The following is a 7,083-nucleotide window of genomic DNA, read 5'->3' as shown; positions in this document are numbered from 1 at the left end:
CGACAGATGATGGTGGGGCCGAGACAGTGTGGGACGAGCCCGAGGATAGGGAACGACCTCCAACCGCCTTCCTAGCTCTCTGGCGAAGGGTGCGTGTCTGAAACCCCGCACATAGCTGGCAGTATGCCCTATCTGCCAGGGCAGATGCGGCATGGTCCGGCCCCAAGCATGCAACGCAGTCCTCATGTGGGTCGCTGGCAGGCAACTTGGCCTGGCAGGTCAAGCAACGGTGGAACCCAGACATGGTGGAACGCCAAAGCGTCTAGCACTGACGTCGAGCACTGAAGTGCGTGCGTTGAGCACTGCCGCGTCAAACGCCGAGGTGCGTGCGTCAAACGCCAAAGCGTCGGACACCAAGCGTCGAGCACCTGAAGTGCGTGCGTTGAGCGCCGCCGCGTCAAGCGCCAAGGTGCGTACGTCGAGCGTCGAGGGTGTGTGCGTCGAAGCGTCGAGCGTCAAGCGCCGAAGAGTCGAGCACCGAGCGTCGAGCGTCGAGCACCGAAGCGTCGAGCACCGAGGTGCGTACGTCAAGCGTCGAGGGTGCGTGCGTCGAGGCGCCGAAGCGTCGAGCGCCGAAGCGTCGAGCGCCGAAGCGTCGAGCACCGAGCGTCGAGCGCCGAAGCGTCGAGCACCGAGCGCCGAGCGCCGAGCGCCAAAGCGTCGAGCGCCGAGGTGCGTACGTCGAGCGTCGAGGGTGCGTGCGTCGAGCACCGAGCGTCAAGTGCCGAAGCGTCAAGCACCGAGCGTCGAAGCGTCGAGCACCGAGCGTCGAGCACCGAAGCGTCGAGCACTGAGCGTCGAGCACCGAGCACCAAGCGCTGATGGAACATGCACTGAGCGTCGAGCGCCGAGCGTCGAGCGCCGAAGCGTCGAACACCGAGCATCGAACACCGAGCATCGAGCGCCGAGCGCCGAAGCATCGAGCGCCGAGCTGCGTACGTCGAGCGTCGAGGGTGCGTGCGTCGAGCACCGAGCGGCGAAGCGTCGAGCACCGAGCGTCGAGCGCCGAAGCGTCGAGCACCGAGCGTCGAGCGCCGAGTGCCGAAGCGTCGAGTGCCGAGGTGCGTACGTTGAGTGTCGAGGGTGCGTGCGTCGAGCGTCGAGGGTGCATGCGTCGAGCACCGAGCGCCGAAGCGCCGAAGCGCCGAAGCGCCGAGCACCGAGGTGCGTGTGTCGAGCGTCGAGGGTGCGTGCGTCGAGGCGCCGAAACGTCAAGCGCCGAGCCTCGAGCGCCGAGCGTTGAGCGCCGAAGCGTCGAGCGTCGAAGCGTCGAGCACCGAAGCGTCGAGCACCGAGGTGCGTGCGTCGAGCGTCAAGGGTGCGTGCGTCGAGCACCGAGCGTCGAAGCGTCGAGCACCGAGCGTTGAGCGTCGAAGCGTTGAGCACCGAGCGTCGAGCACCGAAGTGTCGAGCACTGAGTGTCGAGCACCGAGCACCAAGCGCTGATGGAACGTGCACCGAGCGTCGAGCACCGAGCGCCGAGCGCCGAAGCGTCGAACACCGAGCGCCGAAGCGTCGAGCGCCGAGGTGCGTACGTCGAGCGTCGAGGGTGCGTGCGTCGAGCACCGAGCGACGAAGCGTCGAGCACCGAGCGTCGAGCACCGAGCGTCGAGCGCCGAGTGCTGAAGCGTCGAGCGCCGAGGTGCGTACGTCGAGCGTCGAGGGTGCGTGCGTCGAGGCGCCGAAGCGTCGAGCGCAGAGCGTCGAGCGCCGAAGCGTCGAGCGTCGAAGCGTCGAAGCGTCGAGCGTTGAAGCGTCGAGTGCCGAGCGTCGAGCACCGAAGCGTCGAGCACTGAGCGTCTAGCGTCGAGCGTCGAGCACCGAGCGTCGAGCACCAAGCGTCGAGCGCCGAAGCATCGAGCGTCGAGCGCTGAAGCGTCGAGCACAGAGCGTCAAGCACCGAAGCGTCGAGCACCGAGGTGCGTGCGTCGAGCGTCAAGGGTGCGTGCGTCGAGCACCGAGCGTCGAGCGCCGAAGCGTCGAGCACTGAGTGTCGAGCGTCGAGCACCGAGCGTCGAGCACCGAAGCGTCGAGCACTGAGCGTCGAGCACCGAGCACCAAGCGCTGATGGAACGTGCACCGAGTGTCGAGCACCGAGCGCCGAAGCGTCGAGCGTCAAGCACTGAGCCCCAAGTGCAGAAGCACTAAGCACCACGCGCAGAAGCACTGCACAAAGCGCCGAAGCGCTGCACCAAGCGCACGAGCGCTGACACCAAAAGCGCCGGAGCGCGAGCGCCGAAGCGCGAGTACCGAGCGTGGAACGCTAGCACAAATGCTTACGCGTCAGCTGACCCGCCAAGCGGAGACGCTAAGTGCTGGTACGGTGTCTGATGCTGTGCAATACCTACCTGATGGTGCTGGGGATTTTGCACGTTGGTGGTTGTCTTCCTCTGTATAGTGAAAGGGAAAAAAGTTTTTTTTTTTTTTTTGGACGCTGCAGAATAAAGTAAGAGGGTGTAGAACAATTACACACGTGGCGGGAGCGCGCCGCGGTGGGGAGGAACACTGCAGAGCAGACTACACGCACACGCACGGTCTAGCCTAAGCTAGACCGAGGATGCAGATATGCGCGTGGGCCAGGGCCAACGCAACACGCGTCCGAACAAAAATATATGTACACAATATATATAACAATATATATATACACAATAATATACAAAAACCCAAACACAATAATAATAGTAAGAACAGAGGAAAGACGGAGAGACCACGAAGAAACGCAATGCAAAAGCAAAGCGAGAAAGAGATATATAAAGAAAACAATATATATCTAACAATAATAATAATAATAATAATAATAATAATAATAATAATAATAATCACTGAAATAAACTCAGTGAAGGGGATAAACCAGCTTCTCAAGCCTAAGCTTATGGAGTACAATCAGTGTACAGCTCAAAGTCCTACCGCTACTGAGGCTGAAGGCAAAAGAGGAAGTGACTCTCCGCGCGTTGCGTATAGTAAGCTCCCAGGGGGGCGGGCTTACACGCCAGCTTGCGCGGAGGCCTATCGGCAGCTTTGACATAAAGCTCAGCCAATCCCTACTGCCTGACGGCAATGTCCCATACCTTGATGGTTATTTTCGACTTGAAAGGGAAAGCGCTTTATGGGTCGTCAGCGAGAATATTCGACACTTTGGAGCAGCAGGAGCGACGGGCCATGCGCCCCGCAGCACATTGGTTCCATGGTGTAATGGTTAGCACTCTGCACTCTGAATCCAGCGATCCGTGTTCAAATCTCACTGGGACCTAACTGAGGGTTATACTTTTTTTAACAAAGAAAATCTTGTGAATTTGACTGTTTCCAGCGACCCCACTTGAACCGTAAGTTTGTTTTTACAAAAGCAGCAGAGGCAAGGAAGAGCCCGGATAGCTCAGTCAGTAGCGCATCAGACATTTAATCTGAGGGTCCAGGTTTTAAGTCACTGTTCGGGCGGTGTTAGTTTTAGAACTATGTATACATATGAAATGAAACTGACAATTTATGCTACGTTTTTGACTATTTGCATATCCGATCCCCCCACCCCCAGTGATAAAACTCGAAATAAACGCAACGTTGCAATGTTGCATTTCTAGACCATTACAAATTGTTGGAATTTCATTTTCCAGTTAAGAGGAGTGAGTGGCTGGTTAGCTCAGTTGGTTAGAGTGGGATGCTAATCATGTCAATGTCATGGGTTCATTCACCATACTGGCCAGAACTTTGGTAACGGAACCATGGTGTGTTCTACTGTTTTCTTGTAAGCGTACTGTCAAACCTTTCATCTTTCATATTATTATTATTTATTTCTTAGCAGACACCCTTATCCAGGGTGACTTACAATCGTAAGCAAATACATTTCAAGTATCACAGTACAAGTAATAATACAATTAAGTGTAAGATAACTACAATGACTTTGGTTCAAGCAAGTACAAGTGTGACAAAATACAATTCAATAATACAGCAGATAACAGTGTCAGTGTGTGGCAAAGTGGCTGGTAAGGGGAACAGGTGTAGCGGTGATGCAATGCAGGAGTGACAGGCAGACAACGGTAATTTAGTGAATAAGTGTTTATTGTGGTGTTTCCAGGTCTGGCGACCGTCAAATAATAAATCCCCGGCAGTACACAACAATGTGTAAAGCGCGGGGAGCGTGAATAATACAACACAGTCCTGAACAGAAAACAAAGGCACGGTCACCAGTCCTGGGTGAATTCAAACGTGCAGGTGCTCTGTGCAGTGGTGCTCCGGATAGTGCTTTCGTGGCGACAGCTCCGGAGGTGTGCTTTAACTGTCTAGTGGTGCGATAAAGACAGACAATTACAGACAGACAGAAATAACACACAACACGTAACACTTATTTCTCTCTTATATTTCTGAGAGCTCCTCTCTCAGTCCTTCTCTCCTAACGTTATCCCAAACGAAGGAAAAGAACAGCGTTACCCCGGCCCCTATATGTAATCCCGCATGATATCTAGGTAAACGGTTGCAGCTGCCGTATTACTTGCAGCTGCCCCTCGTTTACCTGTCAAATCAATACGGTCTTACAACAGAGTCTCGCTTCTTTCCAGGCTGGCCCACTTCCCGGTCCCGGAAACGAACTGTCAGGCCAGCCCTTCCAGATACTTCTCCTCCCGTTCTTTAGTGCCCTCACAGGTCGGGAGGAAGATTTATCACCAGAACTCATTGTATTTGTCACACAGTGATAGTTACATCAGGATATGATTAAATACAAAATACTACAGATTAAACACTTGGCAGATTACAGTCTCTCCAACATATTTGATGTCATCACATTTTTCACAGGCTATTCCATAAACGACATTGCTATTTTTACAGTAAGTATTAGTTTTTAGTGGATATGTGGTGTTTTTATGTTTAATTATATTTTTACTTTTGTCCATGTATTTACACACTTTACATCTACTGGTGCACATGTTCGTAGAACCTATTTTGTCAATTATTCTTTTATGTTTACTGTGAATTAAAATATCACCTAAATTAGCTTCTCTTTTGAATGCTACAACTGGGGCCTTAAGAAATACTTTTTAAAAAATGTTTCTGAATTATGTAGAATCCACAAGTGTCCAAACTATCTTAGAAATATTGAGCAAAAGTTTAGAGTAAGTCATTACTAATGGGACTCCTTTGACCTTTTTATCTCTATAATCTAGTAGATCATCTCTTTTTAGTTTATCCACTTTTCTTAACTCCGTCTCTATAATTCTTTCTTTGTATCCTCTTTTTTAAAGATTTGTTTTAATACATTTATTTAGAGCATATTCTTCGTATTCTTATTCCTAGACCCTTTGGGATTGCTCTTTTAGTGTGTATTGGATGTGAGAGGACATGTGTAAATACTGGTGCATGTCAGTAGGATTACAGAAGTGGTCAGTCTCAATTGAACCTTGTACAAGTTCTACTATGGTATCTAAAAATTCTATTCCTTTTCTTGTCCATCGAAGGTCCACCTTAATATTACTGTGTTTTTCATTTGCCATACACTGTGTGTGTGTGTGTGTATATATATAAACAAACTGCAAATTCAAGAACTTTCCAGTCACTTCTGTAGAATCTCCATTTGTACTTTTTTTTGTAAATCTATCTGTGAGTGAGTGAGCACATGCTTTTACTTTTAAATGAATACATTATAATTGTCCAATAACCAAGCTGGTTAAACTATAATGCTTATTATTAGGAGTTAAAGAATAAACCATGTGTAACATTAATAGATTTAAATGTAAACTAAATATATATTTACAATACAGTATTTTGATATGTCCAAGCAACAACTATATTCATGTTGTGTGTGTCACTGGGGTAAGTTATAAGTTATAAGTTATAACACCTTGGTAGCGCAGACAAGGAAGCCAGACAAAGTAATTATCAAAAAGAGGTTTATTAATTGTATTCTAAAACTATTAAAAGCAATCAAATTTAACTATGCAAAAACACACTATTAAAATGGCTAAGCACATAAGCAGGGGTGGAAATAAGACTCCCATTTTATAGCAGTAGGAGCCATTTCGGGTTTTCTGACCTGCAGGCTTGTTTTTTCCAGCTTAACTATTTAAGGACCAAGCGCTATTTTGGCTGTATTTGACTCTTCCTATAACAATGCACTAAAATTCAATTTGTTACAGTCGCATCTTGGAATTGGTGTCCTTGTTTTCAGAACACTCTAGGGGAACGTTATAGCTTTTCTTAAATAATCTGTCAAAGCCGTCAGGCAAGGCAAACTGTGGCTTTGAATTTGAAATTTCAGTATGATGTGGTGTTGACACGATCTCGGTCCTTAAAGGGTTAAGAGCCAAACACACTGACCAATTGCACCACAGGAATTTGCTGCGGGATACAAGGTGAAAAATCACTCGCCTTGGTGGGTTGCATTTCTGAAACTGACAGCTCGGCACCGTTGGTTGTGCTTGGTAGAAAATGGCATTGTTGGAGTCGGGGTATAGCTGGTAGAGCATGTGACTGCAAATCAATCGGTCCCTGGTTCAAATCCAAGTGCCCTCTTTTTTAATTTAAATTAAAATACAAATAGCATTTTATAATTTTCATTTCAGCTGCAAAAGTACAAACAAGTAACATATAGTGTTTTCAGACAGCAACAAGGTACGGACGGGGATTGAACCCGTGATCTTCGGTTTACGAGACCGACGCCTTACCACTTGGCCACCGCACCCTCCGTGACTGCAAACGAAATCGGAAGCTTGGAGTCTATTGAGAAGGCTGCCCGGAAAGGCAATCTCGCTGGAAACCAACCTTACAGTTAACAGCTGAATGCCAAGGATGGGCAAAATAGTCACGGAAACTCTTTAAATAGAAACCAGTGGTCTCCATATTTATTTAAAATACAAATAGAAAATAGGTTGCCAGACATGTATTTTAAATAGAAATTAGTAAATACTATTTTGCAAATAGTATTTTTTTAAAACACTTGACACCATCTACCATTTATTTATTTTTTTCATAATAATGAACTGAAAGTTTCAGTACTGCCTCAGTCAACAAACCAAAAGAACTGGTACTTCTATAGCAATAATTACAGTAGTTTTAGGCTGTCTTTGAAAATGAATTTGGAGTTAAGAATCGTACATC

The 7,083-nt window shown here is 48.4% G+C and overlaps 1 non-coding gene across 1 annotated transcript; it reads right to left on the bottom strand.

Moving 5' to 3' along the window:
* Positions 1 to 6,595: 6,595 nt before the first annotated feature.
* trnat-cgu (transfer RNA threonine (anticodon CGU)) lies at positions 6,596 to 6,667 on the bottom strand. The gene has a single exon. It is a non-coding gene; the product is annotated as a tRNA-Thr (tRNA).
* Between the last annotated feature and the right edge of the window lie 416 nt (positions 6,668 to 7,083).

This window comes from Acipenser ruthenus, unplaced genomic scaffold (assembly GCF_902713425.1).
Source record: "Acipenser ruthenus unplaced genomic scaffold, fAciRut3.2 maternal haplotype, whole genome shotgun sequence".
NCBI classification, from domain to species: domain Eukaryota; kingdom Metazoa; phylum Chordata; class Actinopteri; order Acipenseriformes; family Acipenseridae; genus Acipenser; species Acipenser ruthenus.
This window is presented reverse-complemented; position numbering and strand designations above follow the sequence as displayed.